The sequence below is a fragment of the Eublepharis macularius genome, chromosome 1 (genome assembly GCF_028583425.1).
Source record: "Eublepharis macularius isolate TG4126 chromosome 1, MPM_Emac_v1.0, whole genome shotgun sequence".
NCBI lineage: Eukaryota > Metazoa > Chordata > Lepidosauria > Squamata > Eublepharidae > Eublepharis > Eublepharis macularius.
The window spans coordinates 223,446,839-223,464,210 of record NC_072790.1 but is presented as its reverse complement, the minus strand read 5'-3'; positions in this window follow the sequence as shown (position 1 = coordinate 223,464,210).

The window sequence follows — 17,372 nt, the reverse complement described above, 5'->3', positions numbered from 1 at the left end:
GTCGAAGCCAGATGCCTTTTCAAGATGTCTCCAGCCAAAATGTCTTTTTTGGGATTTAAAGATGAATTAGATGAGGGTCAGCTTTTTTTCTTGTTACTGTTGTTTAAACATTAAATAGTTCCATGCTTTTCCTGCGACCATGTTGAACAGGAATCCTGTAGCTACAGGGAACCTGCAGGTTAAATGTTGTTCATATGAGCGACTGGCACCAATAAACTGAACGGTGACTACTTCTGTAACACCAGCAGGAAGGAGAAGGTCTATAGCCCTGTTTAAAAAGTTGTGCCAAGAAATGAGAGGGAATCTTTGCATAGTGATGCAGACAAGCACAGTGGGAGAATGCTGTTCTTGTTCAGTTAAATAATGAACCATTTTATCTGAGGAATAATGCTTATCAATGGTGTTTAGACAGTGTTATCATGCTATGCTTGTCAGTTTAGAAAGTACAAGGAGGCCAGGGCAGAGGCTTGTCATGAAAAGCCATACACACTGAATGCAGTATATGAAGTAACTTTACAAGCACGTATATTCTTTGATATCCTTATTTGTTCTCCAAACAACTCATGTTTGAGAGCAGGGATAGAGACTGCCTTGCACAGGGCCGCTGAGCACATTTGTGGCCTGGAGGGGGACTTGGGTCCTGGTCCAGTCCCAGCACTGGGGCTGCCGAGCTGTGCTGCCACTTTCTGCATTTGCTGTACAATTGCTTGATCTTTTTGCCGTGTTTTCACACTGATTGGGGTATTCTGCAGAATTTGGGAAGCTCTGGCAGTGAGGAGAAGAGCACAGCACAGTGAGAGCCCAATAAAGGTGTGTTTTTGGGGGTGGGGGGTGGGGAGAGTTCATAAAGAAAGGATATAGGGGGAGACGCCTAATGCTGGAAGGACCCAAATGATCAAGACCCAGGGAGCACATTTTAAAGACACTGGCTTTCATGGTTCTTTGAACTCTTCATTCCAGGGAAGCACAGAATTTGGCATTAGCCACAAAATTTTAAAGACTAGAAACTTGCAAATGATCAAAAGAAAGAAGCTTCTTTCTTTTGATCATTTGCAAGTTTCTAGACTTTAAAAGTGTCAAAGACAGGCTGCAAGGTGTGCAGAGTGCCTTTGGATGTGAGTCTTGGATCTGTAGTCTTTCCAGTGGCAGGGTCTCTGGTGACTAGGAGAAGCACCAGTTTTCTCACAAAATTAGCAGACAGTAGTGGTGAATAGTAGATATCAGAAAGCAGACTTTTTATCCCCCTTTATGAAACTAGAACTCAGAGCCATGATGAAGATAAGGGGCAGTAGATGTGAAACAAAACAAAGCTCCATGTTTAGACAGAATAATTAGAATATGAAACCTGACACAGGACATCATGAAGGTCACTAGCTTAGATGGTGTTAAAGTATGAGTAGACTTTACTAGAGGAGATGTCTTTTCCACAGGCAGTATATTTCTGGATACCAGTTTCGGGGGGCAGGGAAAAGATTCCTGTGCCCCTGCTTGTGGATTTTCCAAGGCATTTCATTGCCGTTGTGGGAAACAGGATCGTGGGTTTGCAAATGGACTGTTGGTCTGATCCAACAGGACTTTTCTTATCATCCTATAGCACAGTATATGATGTTTCAATGCAGAAACTGGGCTCAGTATTGGAAAATCTTCATCCAAACTTAGGTGTGTCCAGCAGCTGCCAAGGAAAAGCATCTGATGAGAAACTGAGCAGAGACTAATTCTCTTGCCTTCCTTGCATCATTGTTCATTTCGTCTCAGTTTTGGTTTGAATATAGGGGTGATATTTGATTGCATTACAAAGCTGTTGTGAGGATTATGGGGGGGAGTTATATGAAGCACGTAGGAATAGTGGTATGTAAATGTTGAAATATTGGAATATCCTGGGTTCCCCCCCACCCCTCCACCAGCTCAAAATTTGTCTCTAAGTTACTGACCCAGGAAGCAGAAGCTGCTGCACGGGCAAGGAGTCCCATCATTTCATCTTTCACTTTGAATCCTACTGTGCATTCTGGTTGCAGTTGCAGCCGCCTAAGTGCCCCTCCTTTTCTGTGTGGCGGCCACCAGGAGGCAACATGGTTTAAAAATTCCATGTAGCCACACACATACACATCTTATTCTCAGATGGTCTCTCTCTCCTGTGATGATCCACTTTGGGTTAAAGTTTGCCTTTAAAGTGGCAGAGGCATTAAGGAGTTTTAGAAATCTCAGGTGGCAGTAGAAGGGATGCCGGTGTCCACTCTGGGAATTCTGAATACCAGAAGCCTCCATAAAGGTCCGTTTTGTGGTGGGGCCCTGCACTGAAGCCTTCGTGTCAGATGCTTCTCTCTGTGTTGTGAACTTTGACATTGGGCCATTTAATTTGGTTGGCCAAAGTTCTTCAGAAGACGTGCATCTTTCTGAAAGGCTTCTGCATTCTTTGGTGTGTGAGCAATCATTCCAAAGTGTGAAATGGTCTTCCAAGCAGGGAAGTTACGACTTAGTACTGTATAGCTCAGTGGTATAAGCAACCCAAGTGGGCGGCGATATTTTTGCAGGGAGAGAGTGAAGACAGAGCTCAGAGGTGCACCTCAGGCTCCATTGCAAGGTATGAGCATGAGCAGGTATAGCCATATGAAACTGCCTTACTCTAAATTAGACAACTAGTTCCGATTTGTCTTGGCTGTTCAGTTCCAAAATGAAAAGTATTCCCCAACACCTGTTACCTTCAAGATGGGTAGCTCTGTTAGTCTGTATAGCAGTAGAAAAGAGCAAGAGTCCAGTAGCACCTATAAGACTAACAAAACTTGTGGTAGGATATGAGCTTTCGTGAGCCACAAGTATCTGAAGAAGTGAGCTGTGGCTCACAAAAGCTCATACCTTACCACAAATTTTGTTATTTTTATAGGTACTACTGGACTCTTGCTCTTTTCGCTTGTTACCTTAAGGTCCTTTTAAACGGAGATAGCACGGAGTGAACTTCTGCAAAGCAAAGGCACTACCAGCAAGCCATAGCGCCTCCCCTTACGGTGGCAAAGATCTCTTGAAGTGACAGCAAAACGTCTTGAGACATTTTGTGCCAGTCCTGAGTACAAAGTAAAACAAGGATGGACTTGTACATAGGAGCTACACATATGTCGAGGTGCATGGCACCTTACACAGAATTCTGTCAGTTAAAGAGGACCTGTTCTTGCCTCAAAGGAACTTTACAATACAAAATAAGCAATGGGAAAGGGAGGAGAGGGAGAGACAGGCGTAGGAAAAGACGGATTTGGGGAAACTTTTTGAATCTCTGGCTTTGTGAGTCTCTAGACCAACACAGTGGTCCACTAGGTCTGTAATTCTTCACGTTAAAGTTGGGACAAGTATTTCTCACTGTAAGAAGTTTGTTTTTGGCAATTTGTTCATAGTGTGAAGCGCACACTGTTCCCTGGCCTCTTTTTTCCTCCTCGAAATGGTGAAAACTTCCTGTCTGGGTTGGCTTCTAATGACCAGGGAGAAGCTTTCAAGTAGAGTTTTTAGCAGGGCTACGTCAGCTTAGAATAAATGTCACAATCCTGCACCCACGTGACCCAGCTTTGTGCCCAAATCCTGTGATCTGTTTAGTTGATTAAAATCAAACAGGGTGACAGAGCATTGCCTTAATGTACATAGTTCTATCTCTGACAGTCAGCTGGCACAGAGGGGGAAAAAATGAAGCAGCTGAAACTTAACTCACTACTTCTTCTTCCAAGCCTAGACAGCTTCCAGGTTGTTCTTCATAAAGCCACAGGGGCAGGATCAGTCCCGAAAATTGGCAGCCCCAGACCAGTGAGGCCATTTCATTGCATTCTTTTCAATCCACTTGATTGCTTCTGATTATGGCACTTTGAGTTCTACTGTGTAATAGTAGTAGTAGTAAACGAATAACAACAACATTCGATTTATATACTGCTCTTCAGGACAACATAATATCCACAGAGAGGTTTACGAAGTATATTATTATTATCCCCACAACAAACACCCTGTGTGTTGGGAGAGGCTGAGAGAGCCCCAGAGAGCTGTGACTGTTCCAAGATCACCAGTTGGCTTCAAGCAGAGGAGTGGAGAATGAAACCTGGCTCTCCAGATTAGAGTCCTGCTGCTCTTAACCACTACACCAAGCTGGCTGAACCGTGTGTTCACTGTTGTATGTTGGGATAGCAGCTGAGCTACTTATCTGTCTTGGGCTTTTCTGTCAGAGGAATTGTTCTTTTCCTGTGGGGATTGCTTGATAAGCAACTGCTACAGGTCTGCTATGGGACTTCCTTAGGGGATTATGGGCTGTGTTTGTGTGGGCCGCTAATCCGGCCAGTTGGCTCTCAAGACTAACCTATAAGGATTGAGCATGTGAACCCAGGGCTCTCCCTGAAAGATGTTTAAGGGTGAGTAGTGGTCTTTTGGTGTGAAACTAAACATGCAAGAGTTGTCACTGAGTCTCCCGACACTGTTTAATGCATCATAAAGTTCCTTCCCTGACATTTTCCTGCTGTTGTGGGTCCCAAGAGTCCCTCAAAGCTTATTTGCTCTTTACTTCTTGTACTCTTAGTTAGCTGATAAGCTTGTAAGGAGGCAGTGGTTACCTTGAGCACAGTTTGAAAATCTCTGAATTTGGCTCTTGTCCCCCCATCTTTCATCCTCAGTAAACAAGAACTCTCATTTCTGATGGGTGAACTTCATAGTTCCATGGTTAGAGTCCTTGAACTGGGAATGAAGTAATTTAAAAAGGAGCATGTGGCTGAATTGTCTTGGAGTCCTTTGAGTGTGTAGATTAACCAGCTGCTAAATGATTGTTTCTCTGTGCATTTTCCCTACCATAGATATGTATGTGCAGAAGGCTGATTTTAAGAGTAACGTTCAGCTCAGTCACAGCCTTCCATGGTTGCTCTTAATATGTTTAAAGAGACAACTTACATCTCCTGCAGCATCTAATTTGCTTCTAACCACTCCCTTAACTCAGGGGTCCTTAACCTTTTTCAACCTGAAGGGACCTTTGGAATTCTGACACAGGCTGGTGGGCGCAACCACGAAATGGTTGCCACAGGAGGTGGGGACACACACACATGAACCCCAAGTGCTGGGGAGAAGAGAGGGACTTTTAAAAGACACTAGGAAAGAGGAGTGAGAATAAAACCAACTCTGTGGTGGCACCTGCCACAGAAACAACATTTTAATCTGCACAGCCAACCATATCTCCAGTGGCCAATCAGAAGCCCTGCTGAGCAAAAGCCCCACTTGGCCCTACCCACATTCTAAAACACTTGACGGGTGTCAGAAAAGGTGTCAGTGGGCACTCCCTGCCTTAACTCGTAAGACCTTTTTTGCCTTTGACCTAAGATGCAGTGATAGAGCTTGGGGTTACAATGGATCTGTAGTCCATTGTAACTGACTTTGCCATAGACCATCTATATGATCATAACCAAGTGAGCTTCACTGGACCTGATGCTTCTCCTGTGTAATGAAGTATCAGGCTTGGACTAGGAGACAGCCAAGAGCACCTACTTCCTCTTTTGACCAGCTTAAAAGCAATCTCCGTTGTGTCCCACAAGAGGGGGCTGTCTCTGTTTTCCAGGCTGGTTGGTGGGTGCCAATCTCCAGCTGCAGTTGTGCAAAGGAGAGGCTTTTGGGTGGGGACACCTTCTCTCTTGCTTGTTCTGGAGGCCTCTGCAGAACATTGAGTCTTTCCTGCTCGTCTGCTGCCTCACTCACTTGGCTGGTCCTTCCCCTGTCTGTGTGGGAGGCCTGCTTGAGTCCCGTAGGTGTGGTCTTCAGAGGGAGAACTGGCTGAACATTCACTGCTGGGTTCTGGCTGCCAGGGCTAGGAATTTGACCTTGCGATGGGCTCCTGCCACCTCTGGTTTGACTCAGCCAGGCCCCACCACCCGCAGTCCTGTAAATATAACCAATTTTGCTGCAGAGAAGGGCTGCATACCCATTGGTTCAAAAATATAAAATAGGAGATGGTGGCAGTCTATAAAAACTAGTCACTGTAGGTTTCTCGTTTGTGTGTTGGGGGTGAGGATTACAAATCCATTAACAACATAATGGAATGCAACCTGGTGTAGGTTTCAACTGGTTTAATTCTCATGACTTCCCCAAAGGAATCCTGGAAATTAGTCCTGGGAGTGGGTGCTCCTGTCCTGTGACCCTCCAGAATTCTTTAGGGGGAAGTCCTGACAGATTGGTTGGCAGATATGACCTAAATCCAAGCACATGCTTTTGGGGTGGTGGTTTTAAAACAATATTTTTAAAAATAAATGAAGAACTTGTTGCTCGGTTTTAGATTTTAGAAAACTCTTTCCATGCTGACTTAGCTGTGGAGGAGCAAGCTCCATTAGTCTCCTGCAGATTGTGTTGCAGAAGGTTTTTTGGTAGACATGGCTGTGTGAGCTGGTCATTCAGCATAAACCGTGCATATGCTGTGCAATGTACCCTACCTTCCCACACGGTTACATTGTAGAGGACCAGCGGCAGCGATGAGCGAGCTCCCTTCCCAATGGCCCTTGGCCTCTATTACTTTTTTTCTCATTGAAACATTCCTACTGTTGCTGATTGGCGTGCAAAAAAGATGGGCCAACTTGGTATGTCATAGCTTCTGCTTTTCTATCCAATACTCTAGCTGTGGGACCATGCTGCCTCTCATGTTTAAATGATGTTGCTCTAACTCATGCTTGGATCAAAATGAATGGTCCTGATGGCACTTCTTTCCCTCCTGGTCCCCTAGGAAGGCTGAGTCAGTGCATATGTGCTGGGGCCAACTCCGGGTTGCTGCCTCTGCCTCTTCCCTGCTCTGGTGATCTAAGATTGAACAAATGCTCTGGTGTGACTCAGCCCACACAAACACATACACTCTGTGTGTGTGTGTGTGTGTGTGTGTGTGTGTGTGTGTGTTAGGTGAGAATTGCAGACAAAGACTGAGCACCAGATTTTGACGAGTTTTGACCCTGTTTTTGCTACCTTTTTGATAAGATCCAGTACCACCTTGGGGTATTGACACTGAGCATCTTATTTTGGGGCAGGAAAACTTGGCGCCTCAGCCAGTCTCAACACAGTCCACAAGGCTTGGAGAGTAGCTCTGAAAAGTCCCAGTAAAGATACCTGTTGCTGAGAAAGTGGGCCAGGTGAACATTGCTCACAATAGGTAGCCAGGAGGTTGTATTGGGATTGATGGGTCACAAGGTTATTTGTTTCAATTTTTTTTTTTACCTTGTCTTTTTGGTCACATTTGGGTCCTGGAGGGTAAAGTGGCTCACAGTAATGAGAACATTAGCATATTAAATAGCACAGAATTTAAATTATACAGCATCAGATTCAAAATATAGCAGAACTAGTCAGATCACATGAGAGATCCAAAGGTTAGCTATTTCCATGCCTGTGCATGACTTCCAAAGGCTGGGAGCCACCGCCAAAAAGGCCCTGGGTTGGAGCCTATGAATTGTGAGCATAAAGTGTTTGTAGTGGTGAATCAGCCCACTTCCCTTTTCCCCAGCAACCCTTTGAGACTTGTCTCAAATGCTGGGCTGTGGGGAAGCCTCACAGGCCAAAAAAACCCTATAGGTGGGGAGAGGTAGCAGCAGCAGCAAAGAATCTCAAGTTCACCTCTCCCTCTTGTGCTGAAGGAAAGCTTTTCTTCCACTAGTGGAGGGAAGGAGGCGAGAGTGACTTTGCCCAATTTACCATCCTTGCAGTAGCTCCCTGTGCCTCATGGGACTGTCTGTAAGGCTCTTTCTCCTTTGTCACTCCGCCTTGACTTTATAGGTCTGCTGGAGGAAAAGGAAGGTGGGCAAAGATGCAGTTGCAGTTCAGAAGATCCAGCCTCCTCTCATCTGTGCTCACTCAGAGCGGGACCACAAGTGACGCCTGACACAGGTTGGACACTAGTCAGCTTCCCTCAAGTTTTGATGGGAAATGTAGGCATCCTGGTCTTGCAGCTTGACTCTCTGACTGCTGTCCAATGGACTTTTCAACTGTCACTTGTCCAACATTCCGCCAAGCTGCCTACATTTCCCATCAAAACTTGAGGGAAGCTGGCAAGTGTCCAACCTGTGTCAGGCATCACTGGTGGTCCCGCTCTCACTGTACTCAGAATGTCAAAGGTCAAAACCAATGCTTTGAGTTGGGCTTAGAATCCCCAGTTGCATAGGCCCAACCTACAAAATGGCCTCATGGGAATTAGTGTGGTGTAATGCTTAGAAATGGCAGTCTAGGAGCTGGGAGATCAAGGTTCAAAATCCCCCAGCTGCCACGGAAACTTGCTGGGTGACCTTGAACCAGTCGCGCACACTCAGCCTAACCTACCTCACAGGGTTGTTGTGAAGATAAATGGAGGAAAGTGATGTAAGCCACTTTGGGTCCCCAATGGGGAGAAATGAAGTAAATAAATCTTGAACTATACACATGGTAAGAAACGGAAGTAACGACTTGATTTTGGCATCAGGTGTAACGCATCAATACAACCCTTTCTTTTGCAAAGGAGAGGATATATTTTTCTAAGGGCCAGTAGTCCCACAGACCTTCCCTACTTCTGACCTTCTGCCCTAAAAGCCCTGTCCCAGAATCTCAAATGTTGGCAAGCCAGTTGTTGCTTTTTTTCCCTGAGATAAAATGCCATGTGATCAGAGGAACCTTTTGAGCACCAAGCCCGAGTGCCTGTCTTAGCTCTAGTTTCCACTTTCCTCCTTTTACCAGCCTTTCCCCAGGGTGAACCATATCCATTTAACCTGCTTTGGCCCTTCCTTCCCGCTTGAATAGAGGCTTTCATCAAAAATTTGCTTTTGCCAGGCTCCCAAATAACAAGGAGCATCTTTTAAAAGTTACTTTGTCATCAGAATCAGGCTTGCCAGCAGCCCCAACAGCTGGGGAAATGTTGTCCTTGGCCTGGCCCGCTGGAGCATATGAAAACTCAACAAGACCCAAGGTTTTGGACTGTTCCTGGCACTTCATTTTATGTAATCACTTGTCTTCCTGCTGAGCCAGCACTGCTGGGGAAATCTTGGTTGACTGAGGGGTAACGCGACTTGGGGGGCACTTTTTCCAATGCCCTTCTTAACAAGATTTGGGGGGATGTTTATGAATGACTGTTTTGTAGCAGATTGAAGAGAGGAGAGGATTTCTATAGCCTCGGAGGTTGTTTGTATGATTTTTAAAAACTATTTATGTGAGAAAGCTACCATGCTCATGAAACTTGGGGAGAATTTTGGGAGAGGTTTCTGGCAGGTTAATTTCCCAGTGCATTTTGGAACACCTCATTATGGCCTGGAGAACTTTCAGACATGGGCTGATTCCACACAGCTTACCTGAAGCCAGGACACTGCGGAACGTTGAGGATCATGCTGGAAAAAACGTGGAAGATTGCGTTGTCTCGTGCAAAACTCGCGCGAGAAAATGCGATCTCCCGCTTTTTTCCCGGCACAATCCGCAATGTTCCGCAACGTCCCAGCTTCAGGTAAGCCGTGTGGAATCATGATATGGTGAATTGCATGAATTTCACAACATTTATAAAATAATTTTATAAAAGTCTAGCTTGTCAGTCTGGGAATGGCCCTAAACCTGCCCTTGTGGTCGACTGAAGATTTCCACCTAGTAACCAGCAGAAGAAATTGCCCTCTCTTTATTTTGCTTGTTGCCTTAAGTTGTGGAATATTGTCTTCCTACAGACTTACCAAAGTTGAGGAGGAGTATCTTACCTGAAGCAGCATTTTTAGTTCAGTGGGGTTTTTTTTCTTCCTTTGGTGATCATATACAGGGTATAACAGCTAAAGCAGATTTTGTAGCTTTACCATGGTGTTAACCATTCAAAGTCTTTGAGACAGGGTGTCCTTACAGATCAAGTTAATAATCAAAGTTTAATGTCTTTCTCCCCCAGCAAAATTCTAGTAGTGTCAACATGCAAAACAAAACACTATACAAACCTAGGATAAGTGAGAAACAGTTCTTACTCTTTCTAAACCTAGGATGAGTTCCAAGGTGGTTTATGCAGTTTTGCACAATTTTTTGTTGTTTACAGTTGTCTACAGCAGTGTATTTATGGTGCAATCTAAAGCAGACAAGCTGTTCTAAGCCCATTGACCTGCAATGAGAGTATCAGTTTAGGACTGGGGAAACCCAAGTTCAAATCTTCACTCTGCCATGAAGCTCATGGGCAAACACAGATCAGTCACATACACACATGAACATAATACATGAGGCTGCCTTGTACTGAATGAGGCCATTGGCCCATCAAAGTCAGTATTGTTTACTCAGACTGGCAGCAGCTCTCCAGGGTCTCATGGTTTTTTATCATCAACTTTGACCTGATCGTTAGCTGGAGATGCCGGGGATTGAACCTAGGGCCTTCTGAATTCAAAGCTGGTGTGTGAGTAGAAAAATTGTCCTGGCTCGATGATAGGCCTAGCAGCGAAGCAGCTGTCTTCACATTTCCAAGGAAATGGGCTAATCACGCCCCCAGATTCTACTCTGTCTTCCAGGAACATAGGTGACTAGGTCAAAGAAGGAGCACAGGTTGTTGTTAGTAGTTAGTGTCAGACTAGGATCTGAAAGATACCAGGTTTGAATCCCTGCTCTGCCACGGAAACTTGCTGGGGCTGTTTCCACACGACTTACTGGCCTTTGGAACGTTGCGCAAAACACATGGAAAATAGTATCTTCTTGCGCGGAATTGCGCCAGGACAACGTGATGTCGCGCAAAACTCCTGGATGATAGTGTCTTCCTGGCACGATTTCACATGAGAAGACGCTATCTTCTGCGTGTTTTGTGCAACGTTCTGGAGGCCAGTAAGTTGTGTGGAAACGGCCTGGGTGATCTTGAGCTGGTCAAACACTCTCAGCTTAACCTACCACATAGGGTTGTTGTGAGGATAAAAGGGAGGAGGGGACAACAATATAAGCCATTTTGGTTCTCCAGTGGGGAGAAGGGTGGTATATAACGGAAATAATTGATCCAACTAGCTTTTCTGTTGGAGAAAAAGGAGGAAAGGGTTCGTCTGACAACCAAAAAGCCCATGCAATGGGGACTAGAATGCGGAGGGGATTTAGGTGAGATTGCATGAAAATGCTGGCCAGATCTAAACTTAAAGATCTGCTTAATGATTTTTCTTCCCGAAAGGGTTATGCAAAGCAACATTTTATTTATTTATGTATTTATTTCTGCCCAAGGGCCACCGCTGAATTGAAGAAGGGTGTTTCTCACACCAACTTTGGAACCATGGAACCAATATTTTTATTCAATATTTTTTAATCCTCGCTTTTTGACAATTTATAGGATTATTGCTCTAGTTCTCTGCCAATTGGGACCTTCCTGGGAAAAAATGGGGCAAGTGTTTTTTCACATTCCTGACTCACAATAACAATCCTCAAATAAAGCATGTAAAAGAGGAAAGGAAGCGGGCGAGGAAATTATTCACATTTCCTTATGTCTGGTTAAAGTGATTTAGCAATTAAAAGGTTAATTGGCCGGCAAGCCAAGGAGTGTGCAGCAAAGTAACTTTCTAACACTGTTTCTCTGGCCAGGTTGCGGGGGAGGGGGGTCCTTTCCAGTTTTCTGGGAACCTGGTTTTCTCCCTCACTTTCTTATCGTTTCATTGGATGGTAATTTTTACTTGCCACTTGGCAACTGCTGATAACATGGTCAATAAATGTAACCAGCTGCTTGTCTGGCACAGCCTGAAAGGGTTTCTTGTCTTGCTTCGCTGGTAACATAAAGGCCACGGGGGTTATTTTCAAGGCGCCTGGCATGGGTCCAGGCTGGAGTTGGAATGAGGGCAAGGGGAAATTGCTTGGCAAACCCAGCTGAGGATGATCTGATGCCTGAAGTCGGAAATCCAAATGGCACCCCTTCCCATTAATTGTCATGAGCCAAACCTAGCAGGGAGCTCTGCAGAAGAATTCGCCTTGAAATGTACAAAGAGCACAGTCTCCCTTTCTGTCTCCCACTCTGCCACCTTCAGGAGCATCCACATTCTGCCACTTCATCTTGCCTTAGATCCAGGCGAACATGTGGGCACAGAGCCTCCTGCTCCAGCCTGCGTCTTTGGGACCTTTTGTGCTCATTGGCCTCTCTCTTGCACCCAGCAGTAGTTACCCGTATTTCTTTTTGTCTGTCTCAAAGTGAGAACAGTACAATAAAACTCTTTTTAAAAGCAGCATAAGAATGATCAATAATAAAACAAGCCAGGCCATAAAAATGCCATCCAGCAGCCTAAAATAATAGCCATAAAATGGACTAGAAGCAGACCATAAAAACAGCTAAGAAAAAATGAAACTCCTCAAAAAGCCTGGGTAAAAATAATTTTTTTAGCTTTGAGCTCTAAGGACAGTAAAACAGGCACCAGGAAGGGGAGAGGGCCTTCCACAGGTGAGGTGCCACCACTGAAGATGATGATGATGATGATATACTGCTCCTCTAGACAGATTAGTGCCTCAGGCAGAGCAGTGAACAAGTTAGTGTTATTATCCCCATAATACAGCTGGGAGCTGGGGCTGAGAAGGGTGGCTTACTCAAGGCCACCTGCAGAGCTCATGGCAGTAGGGACATTTGAACCGGTTAGAGTGCTGATTCGCAGCTGAACCACTTAACCACTGTGCTACAGCAGCTCACCTGTTTTGGGTTGCCACCTTCCCCACCTCTGCAGGTGAGGATGCAGAGAGTGCGAAGTGTGGGAAGAAGGTTTTAACTGACGGGCTGAAAGGTATGGGAAGAGACAGTTCTTCAGGTACACCACCCCCAAGCCACTTAGTGCCTTAAGAATCAGCAATTTAAATTGTGCCCCAGAAATATTTTTCAGCTGCTCCACTTTGTGTTCCCCGTCAACATACTGCAATATCTAATCCTTTCCATGTTAGTAGCCAAATGACACATTTCCTTTGTACAAACTCCCCCTTTTGAAACTGGCTCGTCAGTGCTTCTTGAGCACCAGGCTGCTACCAAGCATGGAATCCACACTGCCTTTTCCAGATTTCCAGTTCTGACCATCATGTTTGTCACGGTTTCCCATTTTGTTTTATGAACCCCACTCCCCTCCACCAACCCTTTGCAGGCGATGTCACACAAGATGTCAAAGACTCCCACCATACTGGGACTCTGGTTTGTGCATACCCCCAGACAGCATCAGAAGGTGCTTGACGCCTGAAGCCCAGCATGCTGAAAAAATGGAAATGGGGAACACTTTGCAATCTGACTGCCCAGAACACCACCAGTAAGGTAGAAGCACCAGGTTATGGTGATGCTGTGCCTAGATTGACTAGATACTCTGCTGTGGCAGCTGCTGGAAGGTGAGAGCACATCTGGCCTTTGTTAGTAGACTGTTCTTAAGAAAACACCCTGACATTTGTTCCCCCAGCTAGTACCTCTACTACCACCCCCAGCTCCCTTGGGCCTTGCTTGGCCTGTTTGCTAATCTATGCATATCCTTGGACTTGTAACCGTGCTGTGCAGGGAGCCCCATTCTGCTTTGGCTTTGCCTTCCCGGCCTGGCCCTAATGATTCAGCTTGCCGCCCACTCACTGTTTGCCCAGCTGGACAAAAGAATCGGTCAGCCTCTCACCCTTGAGAAAAGCAGCAGCCAATGACTTATCAGGCCCCTGGTATAGCTGCTGCAGAGAGTTACGTTTTGCCTTCCCACTACTGTGTCCCCTTGAGGTTGTGATCTGGGTGGCAGTCTCTGATTTCACACGCCCATATACCAGCTTCTAATTCCACCTGCAAAGGAGATGTTGGGGTGTAATCATAGCCAAACTGGGGAACTAGTTTCTCACTGGGTCACCCCTCCTCAATGTAAAACACACATTAGTTACAAGAAGACTTGAGCTGCTTCTCCATGGGTGTTTTGTTTGCCCTTCGCAGCCTGAGCTGCGTTTTTGCTAACCCGTTTGAGCGTTTGAGCTAACCCGTTTGAGCGTTTTTGCTAACCCGTTTGAAATTTTATTCTGCAATTCCTGCCTTCCTATTGCCAGACTCTCCCTCCTCTGTTCCAATCCTACGTTAACAACCATAATGTGCTGCCCTTGCAGAATTTCCATCTATAAAAGAAAAACTGTTCCCCCAAACACATTCTGTAAAATAAAGATGGGAAGAGCTTCCGCCCTCAAGCGTCGGCTCATTTTGCTGCCTGATGTTATCCTATGGTGGTTTTCAGGGAACCTCATCTCCTCCTTTGGGTTTTGTGACCCCTTTCTACCATCACAGACCTTGTGCTTCTGGGTTGGGCCTCTGTTTCCCCTCCTGAAGTCTGGCGAGGTTCCAGGAGTTCTAGGGAAAGACGATGATGGCATTCTTTTTGCAGTTCCGTGCACAGTAGGGGTGTTTTGTGGAGAGCAAGCTGGTGCATGCATTTGCTCTGGCCTGAGGTGACCTGAAAGAGGCTGAGCATGTGCATGCTGGATCCTTGAGTGCCTTAGAAAGAGGGTGGGATAAAAGGGAGGGTAAGACTAAAGCGCTTCATAGTTCCTTCATAGCCAGCAAGGTAAAGGATTATTAAAATCAGAAGTGCAACATCATGATGGGCAATGAGGGTGGTTTTAAGAAAGAAGAGGAAATGGGGTCAGATCCTGTGGATCCATTCTGCTAATGGTGGCACTTCTGTCACTGCTAGTTGCTTTCTAGTGTAAGAACCTCTCTGCCCTGGGAATAATAATAAAAAAGATTCACTTTGATCACATTTATTACAACAGTTGAGGCAAGTTGCATAGTGAGGGAAAGCAGAGACGTCTCCCATTGCCAGATGAACCTTTGGAAGACACCAAAAACTGTACCCATCTGGAAGCAATTACACGATCCCTTTGGGGTAGGCAAAGATCTGCTCATACCAGCTAACTGAGTTGTAACCAGGTTAGGGTCATGGGGGGGTGGTCTATCACCCAACTGGGAGCATTGTTTTGCCCCACCTATAACACACCATCTGAAGGTGCTGCATTTAGCTCAGTATTGCCTACTCAAGCTGGCAGCTGTTCGCCATCACCTGTTTTCTGGAGCCCTTTCCCTGCAGATACCAGGGAAGGAACTTGGCACACCTTCTCTGTACACGGCTGATGCCCTGAGCAATGGTCCTTCCACATCCCAGCCCAAGCTAAGCCTGCAAGCGCACCACATCCCAGTTGCGCTTCAGCGTGCATCCAAACAGATTAATTCACACAGTGCCCGAGGCTGCCCTCTAGTCTCCCTGACTTGTAGAAAGGGTTGCCAAGGATGTCACATGAGTGCAACATGACAACACAGTTCCTGCTTTCGACAGATTGACTTGGTACACGTTGTTGGCTCCTCCTGAGTAGTTCAGGTTTAGATGATCACAGTGAAAGTGGAGCGGAACAGCCTTTATGAACTGCCTTTAATCCCAAATAACAACTTTGGAGCCTACAGAAAGCCAGTGTAATATACTACAGCGGCTAGAATTTTAAACATGCTGCAGAAATGGGCCTGTCACTCACTGGCACCCCGTCTTCCAACTGAGGCCTATGTTTCCAGAGCTGACTTCAGCAGCACTCTTGTCTCTCATGACATACCCACAGCATTTCTTCTTAGGCAACCAGAGATGGCAGTTTTTTGCCTTGTTTTGCAACATAACCCCGCATGGTTGTGAGTCACTTGGGTACCCTGAGGGGGTGGGCTCTATTCCCAGTGACTGGGCTGCTGCTGCATGCCAGAGTTTAATTTAATGGAAAACCTTAAAGCCCAACCAAAACAATCACTTAAGCCTCCTCTTTTCTACTCCAGCCGTGGAAACTGAGCAGGCCTTGGCAATGAACATGGGCCCGGCTGCTTGCGGACCAGGCAGGAAACTCTGCACCACTTGGTAATGGAAGATGGCAAAGCACACCATCCTTAACCAAGTACAAGGTCCATCAAGGCAGAGGTTGAGTAATCCAAAAGGCAGACCACAATTGAACTGGGTCTTTTCACCTCAAATTAGATTTGCCAATCTCCAGGCGGTGGCTAGAAATCTCCTGGAATTCCAACTAATCTCCAGGCCTCAGAAATGGACTCTTTGGCATTATACCTTGCCGAGGTCCCTCCCCTCACCAACCCTGCCCAAACCTCCAGGCTCCACCCACCAAATCTCCAGGAATTTCTCAACCTGGAGCTGGCAAACCTACTCAGATAGGCTTACCAACATCTAGGTGTCACAACTGATCTCTAGACTAAAGACATCATTTCCCCTGAGGAAGTGGGAAATGAGGACGGGCTCTCTCACATCGCATCTCCACTAAGCTCCCTCCCTAAACTCTACTCTCCAGGCACTGCTCCCAGATTTCCAGGAATGCTGTAAATATGTTTGTGTCTAAAGAATGACACTGATTCAGTCTCTTAGCCTGTCTTTTAAAAAGGGTACCACCTGTCACATCTCAAGCATGAGCTATTGCTACTCATGTGCAGTGCCTATCCAAGCAAGAGAACCTAGTAGAAAGATCTCCTGTGGCATTTTGGGGGATGATCCATAGCTAGGGTTGCCAGTTCTTGGTTGACAACCTCCTGGAGATCTTGGGGTGGTGCGTGGGGAGGGCAGGGTTTGGGGATGGGAGAGACCTCATCAAGGTATAACCATAGAGTCCATCTTCCAAAGCAGCCATTGTCTCCAGGGCAACTGATCTCTGTTGCCTGGAGGACAGTTATAATTCCAGGAGATCTTCAGCCACCACCTGGAGAGTGGCAACACTATCCATAGCTCAGTGGTAGAACGTTTGCTGAGCATGGAGAAGGTCCTGGTTTCAGTCCCTAACATTCCCAAATTAAAATGAATAGGAGGTCAGTGATGTGAAAGATCCAGAGACCCAAGAGGGCCACTGCCAGTCCGAGAAGGTTATGTTGACCTTGATAGACTAACGGCCTGACTCAGAATGCTACAGGTTCACAAGCATTTATGTATATGTACATCTTAAAGATTAGACAATACAAAAGTCCAAAAGTACAGAAGGATGTGACTTATATGTGAAAGAGATGTACAATGAAACAACCCTTGAACCCACTGGTGGAAAAGGATAAATATGTTCAAATAACATGTTCAATGTTACTATTTGAAGTTACTACTTTAACATAACAAATAAGCAGTGAATCACAAGCTTTCTCTCATACCAAGAAACAATTCTAATTAGCCGCTATTAACCAAATGCTGACTCTTGCCCCTTTAACAAGAATGGTCTTACGCTGCTCTGCACTTCATTGGGAAATTTATTTATTTTATATATTTATTTAAGACATATTTATGCCGCCTTTCCACCCAAATAGAGTCCCCAAAGGAAGATTCAGGACTACAGCCTGATTTTGAGTTTTTTAAATTTCGATTGCAGGATGCATACTGCCCCTGCTTTTATTAGACACGAGGAATTTGAACAGAGGAGAATACTTTTGGTACTGTTGTCTCTCCTCCAGCCAAAAGAATGTTTTAAATATT